Source organism: Marmota monax, unplaced genomic scaffold (assembly GCF_021218885.2).
Source record: "Marmota monax isolate L192 unplaced genomic scaffold, Marmota_monax_Labrador192_F-V1.1 WCK01_AAM20220418_F8-fsc00061, whole genome shotgun sequence".
NCBI lineage: Eukaryota > Metazoa > Chordata > Mammalia > Rodentia > Sciuridae > Marmota > Marmota monax.
The window spans coordinates 6806672-6825418 of NW_026695230.1; the positions used below are offsets into that span (position 1 = coordinate 6806672).

General features: G+C 43.8%; 1 long non-coding RNA gene across 7 annotated transcripts in view; it reads right to left on the reverse strand.

Moving 5' to 3' along the window:
* Positions 1-11178: 11178 nt before the first annotated feature.
* LOC124088645 (uncharacterized) overlaps positions 11179-18747 on the reverse strand; it is an 82749-nt gene continuing 75180 nt past the window's right edge. For all 7 annotated transcript variants that reach the window (XR_009226151.1, XR_009226146.1, XR_009226153.1 and 4 more), the window contains one exon: positions 11179-13280. This is a non-coding gene — a long non-coding RNA (uncharacterized LOC124088645). The remainder of the gene's footprint in view (positions 13281-18747) is intronic.

An 18747-nucleotide genomic window follows, 5' to 3' on the forward strand; every position in this document is an offset into this window, starting at 1 on the left:
TATTTATTGTCAGTCTCTGGGAAATCAACATTTTTTGTGGTGGTGGAGTCTCAGGCACCGCAGTACTCACTAGAGTCAGGAAAAAGAAAGGAAATTTACCACTGAGCACCTAATAAAGGCCTAGCACTGTGCCAGGTGCTCTCAACATTCATAAAAAAAAAAAGGATCTAATATTTTTCAAATATTTACTGCCTGCCAAACAATGTCTTAAGCATCTTACATTTAGCATCACTATGAGACAGATATTAATATTATCATTACTTTTCCTAAGAGGTGCAATAGCTGGTTCAACACTACAGGCCTAGGAAGTGGCAGAGCTGGGGTTGGAACCCAGAAGTACAGATGTAGAGGCTGGGCTCTCAGTCGCTACAATAGGCCAGCTTTTCACTTAATATCCACATCAACCTTGCTAAGTACTGTTCCTCTTTTGAATGATCAGGGGACTGAGACCCCAGCCATAAAATAGCAACTTCCCTGCTCCTAAACAGCTCCTGTTCAAGCTGTTTTCAGGACACAGACACAAAACCCTAGGACCTGACCCAAGATGACCTTGAGAGCCTGGTGGAAAACAGAAGTGTTCAATGGGCAAAACCTGAGGAAAGAGACCAAGTTCTCACAGACCTAGATTTGAAGCAAGGGTGGACCAGTATTATCCACAAGTTCCACCTGGACCAGTAGACTGGGTGGGGACTATTTCACCAAGATATCCAATTACAACCAATCAGCTCCTCATTTCCCTTTACAGAGTCATATAGATTCCTTTGCCACCTGCCAAAAGGGGAGACAGATTTGATCATGTCTCTGGTCTCCTTGTTGGTTAAACTACAATAAAGCTTTTGCTTCCCTTACCCCCACATTGGGGATCAAACCCAGGGATGTTTTACCACTGAGCTATATTCCCAGTCCCTTTATTTTCCCCTTATCTTTGAGAGAGGATCTCACTAAGTTGCTGAGATTGCCCTGAACTCACTATACTTCTGCCTCAGCCTCCAGTGTAGCTGGGATTAGAGGGATGGGCCAACACACCTGAAGGATCTTACTTTCTGCAAAAAAAAAAAAAAAAAAAAAACAGTTCCACAGTTTTGGCCTCTACGTGCAACAGGCAGCAAGACCTTACTCAGTTTCATGATTTCCTCTTATCCAACTAACATTTATAGGTGGATGGAGGTTAGACATTGGTGCACACAGTACAAATAGAAAACCAGATCTTTCTGTTTCTAAACCCACATTGCCTCTACCACAGGCATAGCTTCCCTTCCCAGCTTATCTGAAATAGAGGTACAGAGGGACACCTCCTTGCTAAGTATCATACCACAATCTCCAGATACTTCCAGAAGATAGTACAAGGACAGCTGGGGATCCCTGGGTCTCCAAGTACCTCCAAGACCTGAGAAGCACCAGTGAGCTGAAGACTTGGCATTACAGTGGCTTCCATTGACTAGGGGCTACCTGTGGGATTGAGATGTTATTTATATTTGCCTCTCTTTATTCTCTCCACAATCCCATGGACAGCTATAATCTCTATCCTACAGAAAAAAAAAAAAATCTTGGGCTGAAAAGATGACATTCCTTTTCCCTAGGCAGTGAGTGGCAGAATTGGCTTTTGATCCTGGGTATGTCTGACACTAAATCCTGTGATCTTAACTGGAAAGTTTGGTCCCAAATTCATCTTTGCCCTACGGACATCTCCTTTTAGACCTCGTTCACAGCTGCCAAGTTTGTAAGAAAGTTGGTGAGAAGAACTGGGAAAAGAGGAGTAAGAAGGACATTCCAGGCAAGAAGCAGAAGAGATAGGGAGACCTGGGGGAGGTGCAGCATTGGCAGGGGCATTGACACCTGTGGGGGCCACCCAGGAATCACCTGCCTGAGAGATGGGTCAGGGAGAAGAGAGCTATGGGAACAGTGTTCTGGAGGGCCCTGTGTGCAGGATCTCGAGCTCTGTGGAGGAGGAGCCTCCCAGGTCTCAAGCTCAAGACCACAAGTCCTGTGATGTCCAAGCTTCCAGTCACAGCACAGGCTACATACCCCAGAGTCTGTTCAAAGGACCCATGCTGGGAATCAGAGTAAAGGCACAGCCAGCAGTGGCTCTTGGTTACAGAGGGCCTGCTCTGGTTGGGACTTTCGCCTTTCTTCTGCTATGATCACTCAGAGTCACAGTCCACAGTCTTAAGCCAAATCTGTTTGTGCCTCAGGGACTGAGAAAAAAAACAAATTATGCTTCTCACAAAGGAAGGCCATTTACCAGAAAGTTCTCTTTCAAACTTTTTGGAGCAACACCTGGACTGACTAGCTTGGAAATTTTCCCTTAGCACTTTCTGCCAGGCATCTGCTTGCTCCCCTGCCTTTACCCATGTCAAGCCTATTAAAAATCAGCACACATGCAGACACGAATGGTGTGACTCTACTTTGTGTACAACCAGAGATATGAAAAATTGTGCTCTATATGTATAACCTGAATTGTAATGCATTCTGCTGTCATATATAACAAATAAGACTTTTTTTAAAAAAAGAAAAAAGAAAGAAAAACCAATGGGGTGTGTCATCGAGTGTTTGAACTTTGTTAACCTATTAGGTGAAATTTGGTTTCTTGAATTTTACGGGTTTTTTTTTCCTTAAAAGAGTAAAGTTATAATATATGACATTAAAAAACATCAGCACATAGTGACTTACAAAGCAACTTGGAAATGTCACACACTGTGCTGTTTACAGTTGGGTGATGGGAATTTAAGACGTAATTCCTGCCCTCAAGAAATTTGTAAAATTCCTGCAAGAATAAAACCACAGGGCTGGGGATGTGGCTCAAGCTGTAGCACGCTCGCCTGGCATGCCGTGCAGCCCGGGTTCGATCCTCAGCACCACATACAAACAAAGATGTTGTGTCTGCCGAGAACTAAAAAATAAATATTGAAATTCTCTCTCTCAAAAAAAAAAGAATAAAACCACAGTGGCCCCATTAATAAAAAGTCACTATTCTGCTAGTGCCCATCTATTACACATTAGTACATGTTGTATTATTTAGTCATCAAAGTAACATAGAGAAGAAGGTCACCAGGACTTTATAGCTCAGTGTTTTTGTCTGTAATGGAGCCAAAAAAGGTCTAGGTGAAGCTAGGCATGGCTGTACACACCTGTAATCCCAGTGGCTCAGGAGGCTGAGGCAGGAGGATGGCAAGTTCAAAGCCAGCCTCAGCAACAGTGAGGTATTAAGTAACTCAGTGACCTGTCTCTAAATAAAATACAAAATAGGGCTGGATGTGGCTCAGTGGTTGAGCGCCCCTGAGTTCACTCCCCAGGACTCCCCACCACCACAATAAAAGGTCTAGATGAGAGCAAATGCCAAAACAGCTTGTGTCAGCCAGACCAGGCCACAGAAGACCAGAGGCCTGTGGAGCCATCTGCATGCTGTACCCAAGCAGCTCCCTGCTGTGATCAGCCACCAAGGTAGGTGAGGACTTCAGAGCCAGACCCAGCAGGGCCCAGAAGGGGGCAGCTGGATGCCTGATGTGACCTTGGACAAGTCACTGCCTCTCTGGACTTCAGTTTCCTCCTCTGTAAAACAAAGAATTTAGAGGATACAAGCAATTTTCTAGCCATTGACGATTTATGGATCCCTCTGGTAACCTGAAGGGTATAGATTTGTTCCCCAGGGGGAAAAAATGCATACGAATTTGGCATGAAATACTGAGGACACCTTCATCTTGAGCTAGAGACTTCAGAGAAAAACTGTTGGGCTAAGATCTCTAAAGATCATTCCAGGTCTAGACAAGAGGGTGGGGGTTCTGTCTGTAGGAGACGTTCAAAGCTAGGCTGCAGCAAAGTGGAGCCTCCTGCAGGTAGAAAGCCATGTGATTTAGTCAGCTTTTTGGCCACTGTGCCAAAAAGGCTGACAAAAACAATGTAGAGGAGAAAAAGTTTACTTGGGCTCATGGTTTCAGAAGTCTCAGTCCCCAGACAGCTGGCTCCATTACCCTGGGCCCAAATGAGGCAGCACATCACAGCAAATGATTGTGGAGGAGGAAAGCAGCTCGGGACTTGGCCACCGGGAAGCACAGAGAGCTCCACTCTCCAGGGACAAAATATAAACCCCAAAGACATACCCTAATGGCCTACCTCCTCCAGCCACACCCTATCTGACTTCACTTACCACCCAGTTAATCCCTAGAAGGGGGTTAATCCACGGAGTGGGCTATAACTCTTATCATCTAATCATTTCATCTCTGAACCTTCTTGCATTGTCCCACACCTGAGTTTTTGAGGGACACCTCATATCTAAACCATAACACCCTGGAAGGTAACACAACCTGTCCAATGTCTGTCTTCTTTACAGAGAACCCAGGACCAAGTAAGCCTAGTTTGCACCCCACCACAGACACATGGTTGCCCGTTTACTAGGGAAGCCAGAAGGTTTTTTGTTGTTGTTGTTGTTTTGTTTTTGCTGCTCTGATACAGAGGCTAGATTCCAGGAAGAAGGAGCCCACCTCACTCACAGTGGCAGCAAAGTAATTCCTTCAGCTCTCTGAGCTCAGCAGCAAGTGCAGTCCTGTGCCTTTAGACACAAGGCATTTCTCATTTTGGGGGCAGCTTGTGGACTCATATGCTTGCCTGTGTGTTCTGCCCAGGAAACATCTGTCACCAACTCCAGTCCAAACGGCCGGTTGGCTATTAGAGTTGAAACAAAAAGTCAGAGTCCCCGACATGGTGAATTAGGTTGTCGGTCTCCTGCTTAACACGTCAAGTTAAAGCGGAGCGTTGGTCTTAGTGGAAACTCCTCCCTCCTCAGTGCTGAGAGTGAGTGGGGCCTGTGAGTTGCCAGAAATTTCATGAGCGAGTGAGAGAAACCTTCATGCGTGGCTCTCACCCCAGGCTGCACATTAGACTCACCTGGGGAGCTCTTCAAATACACAAATGCTGCTTTCCACTTGACCAGGTGAGTCTGATGTGCAGCCACAGTTGAGAACCACTCTCCCGGACAACCCAAACATTTAATAAACCAGCTTCATGGCTCAAAAAACAAACAAACAAACAAACAAACAAAACAAAACCCTGATGCAAAGCAGTCAGTGGTGAATGATCAAGCTGTATGCCATGCCCAAGGAAAAAACACAGCTCCCACTAGGGAAAGATTCCAGAAAGGCTTCTGGATGCTGGATGGCAAAGACAGCAAATCATGAGCAAGTAAACCCAGAGACAGGCCCTCCAGACTGGAAACAGCTTGGGGAAGGATCCAGAGGCAGCAGAGTCTGCTGGGAAATCAAGACCTGGTGCTCTTTGCAGGGAGGAGAGCACGTATCACCAAATGGACTCTAACATGCCTTTTAGATTGCTTCTGACCCTACAGCTCCTGATTGAAAGTAGTTTGACTTCAGTGCTTATTTGTTCTTGTAAAAAAGTGTTCTGCAATTTCAACTGGAGGTGAAATAAAATGGAGTGATAAGTCTATAAGTAATTTTTAAAGACTTTTCACAACAACATTTTAATTTGCTTCCCAGGAAATCATCCTTGAGGGAAGGGCAAAAGAAATGTAGCTGATTTTTACAGAGGAGGAAAGAAACAGAGGTACATTTCCCTGCCTATGTCATATGGGTTGTTGTTTTTTTGTACAAAAAAAAAAAAACAACCTTAATTCTGCTGGTCCTGAGCAAGACCAGCCCTTCAAGACACAGAGCTTGGCCCCCTGACTTACAGAGAGGACCAGAGGACCACATTCAGGAAAGAGAAGGCTGTTCCAGAAGGGCCCTTTGCCTTCTCTTGGATCCACAGAATTCCCCAAGGACATCCTAAGGCCAACTCAGGACATCCTTGCAACCTCCTTCCTAACACAGGCCTAGGCAGACCAGAGTCTAAGTATAGCCCAGTGCCTCCTCAGTCATGTGGTCTTGGGCAAGGCCTTCTACCACTCCAGGATCCAGTATCCTCATCTGTAAACTGGGATTTTCAGATTCAGGTAGTCTTTGAGAAAATGCAAAGAAAGAGCATCCACAGAGGCACCTTAGAGGGGCCAGGGAATGGTAACCATTGCTCTTATTATTCTTTCTCCCCCTTCCTAGTCTCAGAGCAGCATGATATCCAACAAAGGCTTTCCTCCACCTGAATCTCAAAGAAAGTCTTTCTTCCTCTGGCCTTTCTTTCTGTGCCCTTGGACTACACCACTGTAAGGACAACAGTCTCAAGAGTGCATCCACAAGGATTTATTTCCTGGAGAAGAGTGGATATTTTCTGGATCCAGGGCTGCCCGAGCTGCTCTCTGCTGCCCCCTGTTGGCTCAGAGCCTGAAGCGTCAGGGGACCATTTTGCCCATAAGTTACATCTGTGGAAATGAAGGTGACTCAAGGCCGTTAAAAACAACTCTAAGCATGCTAAAAGCATCCTTCCTAGAGCCAGTCCTGCCCTGTCATGTGTGGCTTCTTTGAGATACTAATGCCTCAGGTGCCCCTCTGATCTGAGTTTTTTTGAGAAAAAAAAAGTGAAGAGCAGGCTTAGTTTTTACCCACTTGTGGAAGTTCAGGGGACTTTCTGGATTTCCAGAGAATGAATTTGATCAAGTTCTACAAGAACCTAGCAGGAGTCTTTTTATTTCCTCCATTCTCAGTGCTCTTCCAGGTATTATCAACCAATCATTTCTTTCCCATTGAGTCACACTCATCCTTGAAATCCTTCTTAATACAACAACACTCCAAGCAGCCAGTCCTAGTCATTGGTCAGGATGGTGCACAAGATGAAAACTGTTTTACTTCTTGGGGTTTCAAGTTCAACTGCTAGATGAGAGGATGTGGATCAAATTCCCTGTTCTGTGTCTGCTCCAGTGCTCACTATCTCCGAAGGGTCAGGATGCTTCCTGGTTGTGATGGCACAGCACTGGACAAGGTAATTTGAGGTTCTCGGTTTCTGAACTGAAATATATAAGCTATACCATTTAGGAAATGTACTAAAGATAAGTCTCACTCAACTGAGACTAAAAATCATCACTGAGCCACAGAGTGGACAGGTATTTTTGTTAGGGAGCAAACAATATTGTTGTTGGGCAGGCCTGGTGCCCAGGCTGAGTGTTCTGGAAATGGTAAATAAGAGGGTATCTGAATATCACCTGGTGTGTGTTCCTCCAATATTTCTTGTTTCCACTTTGGTGTGGCTGAACTGGATCATGCAGCATCCACTGCCTCCTGACTGAGTGATTGCAGCAGAAGAGAGAAGAAATGTGGGGCCAAATCCTGGGTGCTTAACCTTTTGAACTTTCAATGCTTTTTAAATAAGACCTGGGATTTTTAGTGTCAGAGTACTGAGATGGTAAATAACAGATCTGGAAGAAATTGTGACCACTCTGAGTCATTCCTTATCACTCCCCAGACTGATTCCACATGCTGTTTTGAGTAGAGGATGGGCAGGCAAAGCAGAGATCTCAGATGCGAGGAGACCCCAAGCAGGGGCCCTCCATCCTATCCACCTCCCACTGAGGCCCCAGGCCCCAGAGCAGGAGAAGTTGGGTGTCTAAGAGCAGACATGGCTGAGGATCTGTCCTGGGTAAAGCCTGGGCAGCTGAATGTCTGGCTGAATTTTCCCATCCTAGAACCCAGCAGGCAAAGGAAAAATAAGCAGAAATGGTTACAAGAAGTGTAACCTATATATTTTTTTGACATCAGAGTAGCAGATATCCAATCTCAGTCAAGTCAGTGAGATTTTATTCAGTCTGGGGTTTCACTAGCTCTTGTCCATCATGGGGTGGTTCTGTTTTATTCTGCTTGGGGGCACCAAGGCATGAAGGAAGGAGAAGCTGTTCTCTGTCACCATCTCTCCTGCCGTCATCTACAGAGCTTTCCTGGTCATGGCATCTCTGGGTTCAGTGACCCAAGGGCCCCCAGATCTCAGTGTCCTAGTGTGTGTGAAAACTTTCTGTTGCTTTCTGTGCTTTGTGGATGTGTGGGAGTCCTGGGAGATTTCCACTTAATATGAATTCACATGCAGTATAGGCAAATGATCTACATTAGCCCCTCTGTGACTCAGTTTCTTCATCTACAAAATAGGCATAATAATACAACCTACCTCTCAGGATTGCTGTGGGGATCAAATGAGTTAATGCAACAGTGTCTGGAACACTACAAATGTGTCTGCTCATATTTTTATTTGCTATTTACTTCTTTCAAAGGGGTGAGAGTCAGAAAGGCTGTACATAGAAATACCAAGCATTTTCTATTTAGCACAGGCATTTTGAAGTGGCTTTCTGGGTGGGAGAGGAAAGGGTAAGGTAACAGTCAGGGCTTAAGGGAAACACATAGTTAGTTCTTAGATGCACTGATGTTCAACATCAGACCCAAGAGAGCAATCCTGGAGATGCATCTGCGCCGGGCATACCCCTCCTTCAGTTGCTGGATGGTGAAGAGGAAGTCTTGGGATACAAGGGAAGGTGGCCAAGGCAGTAGGCAGAGTAGGAAGGACACAACCCTCCAGGAGCTCAAGACACTGGCTTTTTAACCAGTCAATGGTATGGCATTCTTGACTTTTTTTTAACAGTGTTTCTTCACCTACCTGGCCCTGGGTATCCCGCAGGAGGGCCCTATGCATGTGAAGGATTGTTGTCATGTCATTATGTCCCTGTCCCCCAGTGAGGGCAGGAAGAGCATCTGGCTGGGGTGTTTTGTTGGGCTACCCTTTGGCTGGGTGTCCATCCAAGTCACCAGGTAAAGAGGCATGACCTTGAATCCAGGGGGGATCAGATGTCCAGTCTGATTAAGCCCATTGAAGCCAGCTTACCTTCTCCTTCATGTAGGCCAACCTGAATGAGCTCCTAAAAATAGAATTTCGCGCTAGGCCTACCCTGAATCAGTTGGCCTTAGCTCACCTCTAGAGCTCCTGGACTCTGCAATTCTCAGGCCTTCTTCTTGGACTGAAGCCTGAGGTGCATCACTGGCTGAGCATTACCTTCTGTACTGTAGCTTCTATTTGCAATTGTCCAGGGGTCACATCAGCTTCTCGAGCAATGTCCCAGCCCAAAGATGACAACCAAGTCTTACCTCCTATGCCAACTTGTATCAGTGCCTGCCTGGAATGTAGTGTTTGGAAGGCGGATACTCGGAGGCGGGGAACAATCATGCAGCACTATCTGCCAAAGGGTCAGGGAGCAGAAAAGGCAACAAATATATGTCAACCCTGCCCCAGGCCCATGAGCTTGAGTGGATTCGTTATCTGAGGGGTACAAGAAGTTTCCAGGGGTGGATTTACCAAAATCTGGAAGCAATCACCAGAGCCTTTTGGTGACTATTAACAATTTACAGGTGGCGGCCAAGGACTGTAAATTGTTAAAAACAGGTAACTAACAGTCCCAGTTGACCTGGGACTGTTTCCTTTTAAGCACTGCAAGTTCCATATCCCAGGAACCCACAGCACCAGGCGAATCAGAACTGCTGCTTATCTCACTGACAAGGCCTTGCCTGCCCCTGCTGAGGGCTGACGCTGCAGCTCAGTCACCAGGAACACACACACTCCCCTTCAGAGGTCAGGGGATGCCCAGTGCCCCTCAGCTGACTCTCACCATGCCTTCAGTGGCTTTTATATGAAATATATGACCAAGATCCCGAGGACTTTTGGTTCCCCTGATTCTTCCACATGCATGAAGATTAAGTATTGTTGACAGAGCCATCTGGAGCCAGGGTACTTCATGGCCCTTACCTGCTCAGGAAATGAGACCTATGAGACTGTGTCCACACAGCACATCTGCTAGCAACTGGCTGACCACAGGGACACGCGTGGACTTGCTTGGAGTCAGGCTAGTTTATTCATCCAACACTCACCTTTCTTCAGATCAGCAGATCCGTTGAGTGCCACCCTTAAATTCCTGGTCAACAGCTTGTACCCAATAAAGCCAAGCCACCTGCACCCAAGAACCCTTTTAAGGTACCCAACTGACACCTGTTTGGCACCCCAGGAAAGAAGACACTCCTCCTTGGTTTTCTCTAGAAATTTACTTTCCACAGCTAGAAAAAAAAGGTGTGTGTGGTGGGGGCGGGGTGGGGGGCGGTGGACAAAAGCAAGACACAGAGCGAAATCATTTGCATCAGTCAAACGTTCAAAGCTAACCATCCAAAGGAAGTCAGGAAATTGAAATTAAATGCAGCTCCTTGGCTTGTGTCCTTTCCATTTCCAACTTGCGAAGAAAATCCTCCACTTGCCCTCACTCAGCTATGTCTGCGCCTGGTGACATCTGTCAGCCAAGGAGTTTAATTGTTGGTAATAGTATTTCCCTGTTATTCGACCACCACACAAATAGCATAAATACAACTTAACCACCCTTGCCAGAAATCGCAAATTTATGCCGTGCCTGCTGAACACCAAGGCTGATTAGCACAAAATTTAATTTTCGTTAATATCAGCCCAAGACAAGTAGAGCATGAAATTAACCTGATGTGTTAATATTGTGCTTCACAGTTCCAACTGTATCCTGTAGACGCTGTCGCTGGAGACAGGTGCCGCTCTGCATGGGGAAGAACTCCCATGCACACTGAGAGGCAGGATGAGGCCCAGGAGGTTGGTGTTCCTGAAGCCGTGAGTGTTCCAAGGAGGCATTGGGTGACAGCTCCTGGAGATGAGTGGCAATCAGAGGTGGTGGTGGGAATTGAGGACCAGTAGCCGTTGAGGTCTTTTCTGTTCCTGGGGCTGAGGGATTTTAAATCTTAAAACAACTTCCGCAGGCCAGATGCTGTTATCTAAGAGTGGTTGGCCAAATACCACCCGAAAACTGAATCCAGGCCACCGTTTAGCCCTTGAGCTAAGAATTTTTTTCACATCTTTAAATGGTAAGGAAAAAAATCATATGAAGATTATTTTGTAATGTGAAAATTATATGAAATTCAAAGTTTAGTGTCCACAAATTTTCCTGGGACTCAGTCATGCCCATTCATTCTGTTCTTATCCACCTTCTCTCTACAACAGCAGCCCTGTGTGGTTGCAACAGAAACCTTACAAACTGGAAAGCCCTAAATATTAACTATCTGGCTCATTGCTAGAAATGATTGCCAACCTCTGATCTAAGACAATAATAGTTTTCAAATGAGTTCTTTGGAGAAGCGAGGAGGACAGGACTTCATGCTTTTGCCAAAGCAGCTGTCTTTGTGTCAGTTATACACAGTGTGTTTTTATTTGGAAAAGAAGAAATTATACCTAAACAAGATCCAGGAGATGTACAAGAAGTTAAAAATACTTTCCCTTTTGAGGTGATTTTTGTGATTTGTGAATGGTGGGCTGCAAGGTGGCTCCAGGAAATCTCCAGAGACCTAAGACTCGACCAAAATGCAGTTCAAACAAAAGTTTTGTGTGTGTGTGTGTGTGTGTGTGTGTCCACAGGTGCGCCTCCAACCAAGGGTCTTAGCTCCAGGGCAAGTGTATAGGGAAATACAATCCTCATGGAGCACATTACAGGGATTTTCCTGTGTGTTCAAACTTCCCTTCCCTCTCTGGCAACACATACTTAGTCATGTTCAAATAAATTTGCTTAATTATTAATTAAGCCATTCATAATAGCTTACGACGAATATTTATGACAAATCCTTATGACATATATTTATGACAAATCCTGGGAAACTGTAAGTGTGACTGTGTTGGGGGAAGGTCCTTGCAGAAGTGATTAAATTAAGGCTCTTAAAATCAGGAGATGATCCTGGATTATCTGGGTAGGCTCTAAATGCCATCACAAGCTTCCTAATAAGATACACACAAAGAGCAGAAGCCATATAGAGGAGAAGGTAATGTGACAATGAGGCAGAGACTGAAATGATGTGACTTCCAACCCAAGAATACCAGGATAACCACCAGGAGCTGGAAGAGGCAGGAAGTGGATTTTCCTCTAGAAACTGTCATACATTGGACTTCTGGTCTCCACAACTGTGAGAGAATGAATTTCTGATGCAGTAAGCCACTAGATTTCTAATAAACTTGTTCCAGCTGCCTCTAGAAACTAAGACACAATCACAAAAGGGTTTTCTCATGAATAGTATCCACAATGCTGATGTAATTTTCATTACTTTGTGTTGAATACCTATGTATCACTCAAAAGCCTATTCATGGGTTTCATCTCATAAATTATGCTATAGGGAAAGCACAAAGTAATTTTAAGTCCCTGGCACATATTATGTTCCCAATAAACCAGAGCTCTGTGCATACTTTTCTCAAGGCAGAATCAGTCACCCCATCCTTTGAGGTCACAGGGCTCTTCAGACATGTTTTAATTAGCACTTCCCTCTAAACTAGGCATCTGTGTTTTTGATGTCCGTCACCCCTCGTGGGTAAGCTATGAAATTCTTGGGAGCAATGAATATCTCTCATTTTTTAAATACTTTTTATTGAAATTTAACATATACAATAAGGAGCCTGTATCTTAAGAGTATCAAAGAACATTTTCAAATGTTACGTCTAGGCAGCCACTACCCAAATCAAGATATAAAGCATTTCTAACACCCTGAAGCCTCTTCCATGCCCCACTCCCAGCCAATACCTTCTCCAAAGAGTAGCTACCATTCTGACTTAATGCAGTTAGTTTTGCCTGTTTTCGAATATCATAAAAATGAAATCAGATAGTATATACTCTTTTGAATATGGCCTCTCTCAGACAGCATAATGTTTTTGAGATTTATCCATGCTATTGTGTGTAGCAATAATGAGTTCTCTATTGTATGAAATTACCACAACTCCTCAGATGGACTCTGAGGAGTTTCCCATTTGGCATTATTACAATGTGTGCTGCTAGGAAGATTCTTGAACATAGTTAGCCAGGTAGGAAAGCCCTCTTCCCTGTTAGAGACTGACAGGGGTAGAACTTCTAGATCACAAAGGAGGTATGTAAGCAACTTCAGTAGATACTACTGAATACCTCTTTCTACACCTTATGCTGTACAAATTTGTATTTACTCCATCAGTGGATGAAATTTGCAGCAATGTACCAAATCCTTACCAAACTGAGTCATTTTATTTATTTATTTATTTATTTATTTAGCTATTTTAGTTGTTGATGGACTTTTATTTTATTTATTTATTTATATGCAGTGCTGAGGTTCAAACCCAGTGCCTCACACACGCCATGCTAGGCAAGCACTCTACCACTGAGCTTCAATCCCAGCTCCTCTAGTTACCTTTTAAGTTTAGTCATTTCGGTAGTAACTGATTCATCTTTGTATTCCTCTGTACTAGACCAAAATTTGTACTAACATGATTCCACATTTTTCTTGCTGGCTCTAGTGGGCAGGTAGACATCTGGCCAAAAGCCAGGTAAACCTAGGGCAGCTTCCAACTGATCCTGCCTGGAAAAAAAAAAAAAAAAAAGAGAGAGATGGGTCAATTTGAGTCCCTTCTCTCAGAGATTAAAGCAACAAAAATAAAGAGAGTAATACAACCTTCAACAGGAGCAAATAATGAAAACAGTAATGGCTATGATTAATCAATACAAGACAAAGGCATGAGAAATTGTAAGGAGGCAGACATTATAACAGAAACAATGCAGAGCAGAGGGGAAGGAAACCAGCTGGGACCAGGACAGACAGAAGCAGATACCATAAGAATAGCAATGAACCACAGCAGAGAGCCCAAGGCCCTGTTCTAAGGTCACTATAGTGTCCTTGGATTCAGAACAACCTCCAGCCCCTCCCCTCTGCTCCATATAGCCCTGGATAGGCCTGTTCTTGAGTCTCCCTGGTAGCCTCCACACCTTTCTCTCAGTAAGTACCCTTACCAGGAGCCCTTCCTCACTTCAGTTGTAATACTTTGGAGCCTTTTTTTCTTGCAAATAAAAAAGTTCAACTTCCATGCCTGATATGCAGTATCAGTAATATGCCAGCAAATAGTTAATAATCAACCACCTAGGAATTAAAAGCCCTGATTAGAAAAGTTTGCCAAAATCTTGATGTAAATACTCCCACCATGGCCAATTTCAAGCTATCATGTGACATCATTAAACACAAGCAACTGGAAATAGCACCCCATCATATAATATTTTCACCACATTGGTGCAATAAATGGAAATATAATCTCAAGAGCATAGATAGTTGTAAGATAATTAGTTGAGTATTCCTACTCAATCTGGATGTAACTGAATATTTAATACCTTTGTTTTTTATTGGTGCATCTCAATTATACAGAATGGTGGGTTTCATTGTGACATATTCTATTACCTTTATTTTTTAATATAATTTATTTAAGTTTATATAATCTAATTTTTTATAATGGTGATGCTTAATAACTAGCTCACAAAAAATCCTGAAAATTTAACAATCAGCTGGCAGGGCCAGCTCTGACATGCCACTGAAGTAGATGCCCACCAAATGTTTGAATCCTTTCTGGCCTTCTCTATGTTATGACAAGCTCCTCATTGTGCAGAACCCACCTGCCTGGCTCCTAAGCCAACGGCACATCCATGTATGAGTAAAACCAATCATATGATGACAATGTTATACACAATTTTCCACAGTAGATTACTATTGGTGACATTCAAAACCATGGAAATGGGCACGACATATCTCTATTTACCAAGTCATAGGGCCTGGACCTTTCTGGTTTGGAAGTTTGTTTTGCTTTGTTTTTATTTCATCCAACAGCTCAGAAAACACAAGCAGGTATGCAGGATGTTAAGTGTTCACAGAAAACCTTGACTTGCTCAAGTGGCTCCTGGATCAAAAACTCCAACACATCTGATCTCCTTCCATGTGCCCACCACCCTGCTAGCACACACACATACACACAAAAGTCAATCATGGGTGTAGTAAAAGTTGCAGTTTTTGCCCTTAAAAAGTTTTTAAATACTGATAACTGACATTTAATGCTTTTCTGTGTAACAAGATGCTTCTTTTATGTTGGTAAACCGAGTTAATCCTCACAAGGATTCTTTGTGGTAGGCACTACATTGTCTTCCTAATTTTACTGATATGGAAAATAGGGCACAGATAGGTTAAATAGGAGCCCAAGTTTAACTACACGAATACAAGTTTTTGAACCCAAGAATCCAGGCTGATAGCCACTGGACTACCTCACCGCAGAAGGCTAGAAGATGAAGATAATGAGAGAGTGTGTGTAAATACATTAAGATCAGAGAAGAAAGTAGAAAATATGGGGTGAATTATTCTCAAATGATAACTTGCAAATAGCCTTTAGCCTAAACTTAGACATATATAAAGACATGAATGGTATGACCCTATTTTGTGTACAACCAGAGACATGAAAAATTGTGTACTATGAATCGAAATGCATTATGCTGTCAAATATAGCAAATTAGGATAAATAAATAATTGTTTTAAAAAGATGAGCAGGATTTGGATAGACTTCAAGGATGAGCTGGGTAGCTTTAGGGGAAGAGAGCTGGGTACATGAAGGCCTAAGAGCAGGAATAAGCACTAGGCATATCAGGATGAGTGTAGGGAAATGTGTTCGCGGAAGAGGTAGAGGACACCTTAAGGGTGACGGGTTCATGCACTATATTGATTGTGGTGATATCACAAACGTGTCCATGCACGATGGCTTATCAGATTGCATACTTTATATAGATACAGTATATCATATTTGACTTAGACCTTGGGGATGCTGTTTTTTAAAACTGAAAATATAAAGTTGACATATAGCATGATTCAATTTATATGCCATCCTCTAGACCAAAACAAAAACAAAACAACAACAACAAAAACACCCTAGATCAATAGTTAACAGGAATGGGGTATGAGGGAAAAGAGAATTTGGGGATAAAGGAGTAATAGACATATTCTATATCTTAATTGTGGTGTTGATTACATATTTACATTCTTTTTGTCAAAAACACTTAGAACTGTATGCTTAGCAAGGATGAATTTTACTACATATATCTATATATCAATAAACCTGACTTTAAAAAAAGATTACATGCAAACAGATACACATCTGCAAGTATTTGTAAATGGGGGTCAATAAATAAATCTTTCTCCTCCTGCTGGGGCTGAAATGCTGAAAACCCCAGTGCAGACTTCAAAGACGGACTTCCCCCATGTGTGTATTGCTTTTTATATTTTTAAAGTCTTCTCATATCCATGTGTCATTTGATCCAGTCACCAACTATAGGAGGAAGCGAGGGGACAGGTTTGTGTACTCATAGGGGAATAAGGATACTGTGGCCAGGGCGGTTAAATAATCCTCACACAGTTCAGAAGGGATGGAGTTAGGCCTGGTACTGGCAGACCTTCTCGTTTTTAGCCTGCTGCTCTTCCCATACACTCACCAACCATTCCCAACCCACTCCCAGCTTTGAGGTCCTTCCTCATTGCAATCCATGGCCTTTTTTTGGTACTGGGGATTTAACCCAGGGGTGCTTTACCACTGAGCTACATCTCTAGCCATTTTTGTTTTTTATTTTGAGACAAGGTCTCACTAAGTTGCTGAGGCTGACCTTGAACTTGTGATTTTCCTCCCTCAGCCTCCCAAGCCACTGGGAATAGAGGATGTGGCCACTACACCCAGCACAGTCTATGATCTTGTGTGTCCAGAAAGAAGAAATCCAAACCAAGACCCCCATCCTAGGGTCCCTCCACATTCAACTCACAGTGGCATGACTGATAATTGATACCGATAGCATCTGGGCTCATCACTCAACATGTCCACTCCTTAGAGGGACCAAAGCAGTCTTCCTTCCCCATTCATAACCCCAATCTAGCCATGAGAAAAACAGCAGACAAAACCAAAGCCAGGGTGACTCGGGAAGCTGAGACAGGAGGATCGCAAGTTCAAATCCAGCCTCAGCAAAGGTGAAGGGCGCTAAGCGATTCAGTGAGACCCTGTCTCTAAATAAAATACAAAATAGGGCTGGGGATGTGGCTCAGCATCAAGTACCCCGAGTTCAATCCCTGGTACCAAAAAAAAAAAAAAAAAAAACCAGAGCCAGAGAAAGCCTATAAATTCCTGATTGATACTTCTCAAAACTTTCAAGGTTATCAAAAACAAGTAAAGGTTAAGAAACTGTCACAGCAGAGGAGACTAAGTAGATGTACCAACTAAGTGTAATACATACGGTGGGTGCCCTGAGGGGATCCTGGGACAGAAAAGGGGCATTAGTAGAAAAGCCAGTGAAATCGGAATCAAGACTGGAGTTCAGTTCGTAATAGTCATGTGCCAGTGTTTGTTCCTTAGTTTTGATGAAGGAGCCAGGGTAACATAAGCTGTTAACAACAAGGAAGATGAGGAGATGGGCATATGAGAACACTGTGCTGCCTTTATCTTTCCTGTAAAACTCAAATCATTCCAAAATAAAGAGTTTATTTAAAAGAATCTTGGTGGAGGCCCTAGATGCTTTTGTCCTTCACTGTTGAATCTTTTCTCAACAAACAAAGGGCATATTTTATTTTTAGCCTGGATAATTAATTTTCAGGCCAAGGACAGGAGCTTCTGTCCCAAGGACCCTCCAGGCTCCCAAAGCAGCCTGAAGATGGAGTCATCCAGCACCCCCACCCCCTAGCCCTTAACTTTCTGCCCAGGGGTAGCAACACCTGGCTCTTTGAACACAATAAAATCATCATGGAAACGTATAGATCTGGACTGCTGAGGTCAGAGGGCAAGGGCGGCCTCAAGGCTGCTCTCTTGAAGTCTTGCTTGCTGGTTGGATCTGCTCTGGGCAGGATCACTGCTGGAGGTCGCTAGGGACAGGTGTCCCATCTGAGGCCAGGAGACTACAGTGCTCCCTGTGAATAAAGAAGTGTGTGAGAAAGAGAGACCGACAGGCAGACAGGCAGACAGAGACGGAGAGGGGAACTGAATGCTGAATGCGGAGGTCATGGTGAGTGACCTGAGACAGGCTCCTGGAAATAATCCCTCAGCAGGGAAGTGGCTAGTCCTTTTGGAAACCAATGAAGCAAGAAAGTGGTGTTGACCAACCTATTGTGCAGGCCATTTTTATTATCAGCAAATAAATGAGAGGCTGAAACTGTCCTTTAGTACCAAGACTAATAGTCTTCGTGATTCCTTCCCTCTCCTGACTCCATCCAGCTTCTCACCCTGCATTCTGCCCATCTTGCCTGCACATAATTGTTTTTTTTTTTTTTTTGGTTGCAATAATCACTGTAGCTCTCCATCTTTCTGCAATGGGCTTTCCCCCTTTCCTCTTCTCCTCTCATCCTCTCTTAAAGAATTATTCTGTTTCTCAAATGTGGCCACTCACTTGAGACCTTAACCCTGCTTGCGCCCTTGGTGGCAGCCCGTAGCCCACAAAGCAGCCACACCAAGCCATGCCCCTGGCACAGCTTCAAGGGCCGGTAGTTTGCTCCAACAGGTACTGCTGAATGAGCCTGCCCAGGCAGCATGATAAAGACAAAGCTCCTGACAGCCCTTCTTCAGATCAAGTTCAACACATTTGCTCATAAAATGAATGTTTCCTTCTCAACTGTCTTATTTAGGGAAAGTGAAGTTTTAGATGTGGTATCAGAGAAGATCCAGTCAGGAAACAGAAACCACATCAGTAATGTTAACAGAGATAACTTAGTATAAATAAATGGCTGTTCACCAGAAATTAGAGAACTGAGAAGACAAAAAGGGAATAATGAAGTTTCTCCAAGAAAACTGCAGGAAGCACTATTGTGCCCTGGCTGGAGGACTAAAGGCAGAAGCAAGAAGGAAGCCCCTACAAAAATGGAACCAGACCTCTGAAGAAGGTGTGCTAACTTGCCGGGGCTGGGTCCGTAAGTGTGAGAGAAAGAATGAAGGCCAGAGCCAGTTGCTCTCTGGAAATCAACTGCCACTGCCAAAGTGAGAAAGTGGCGCTGGGGT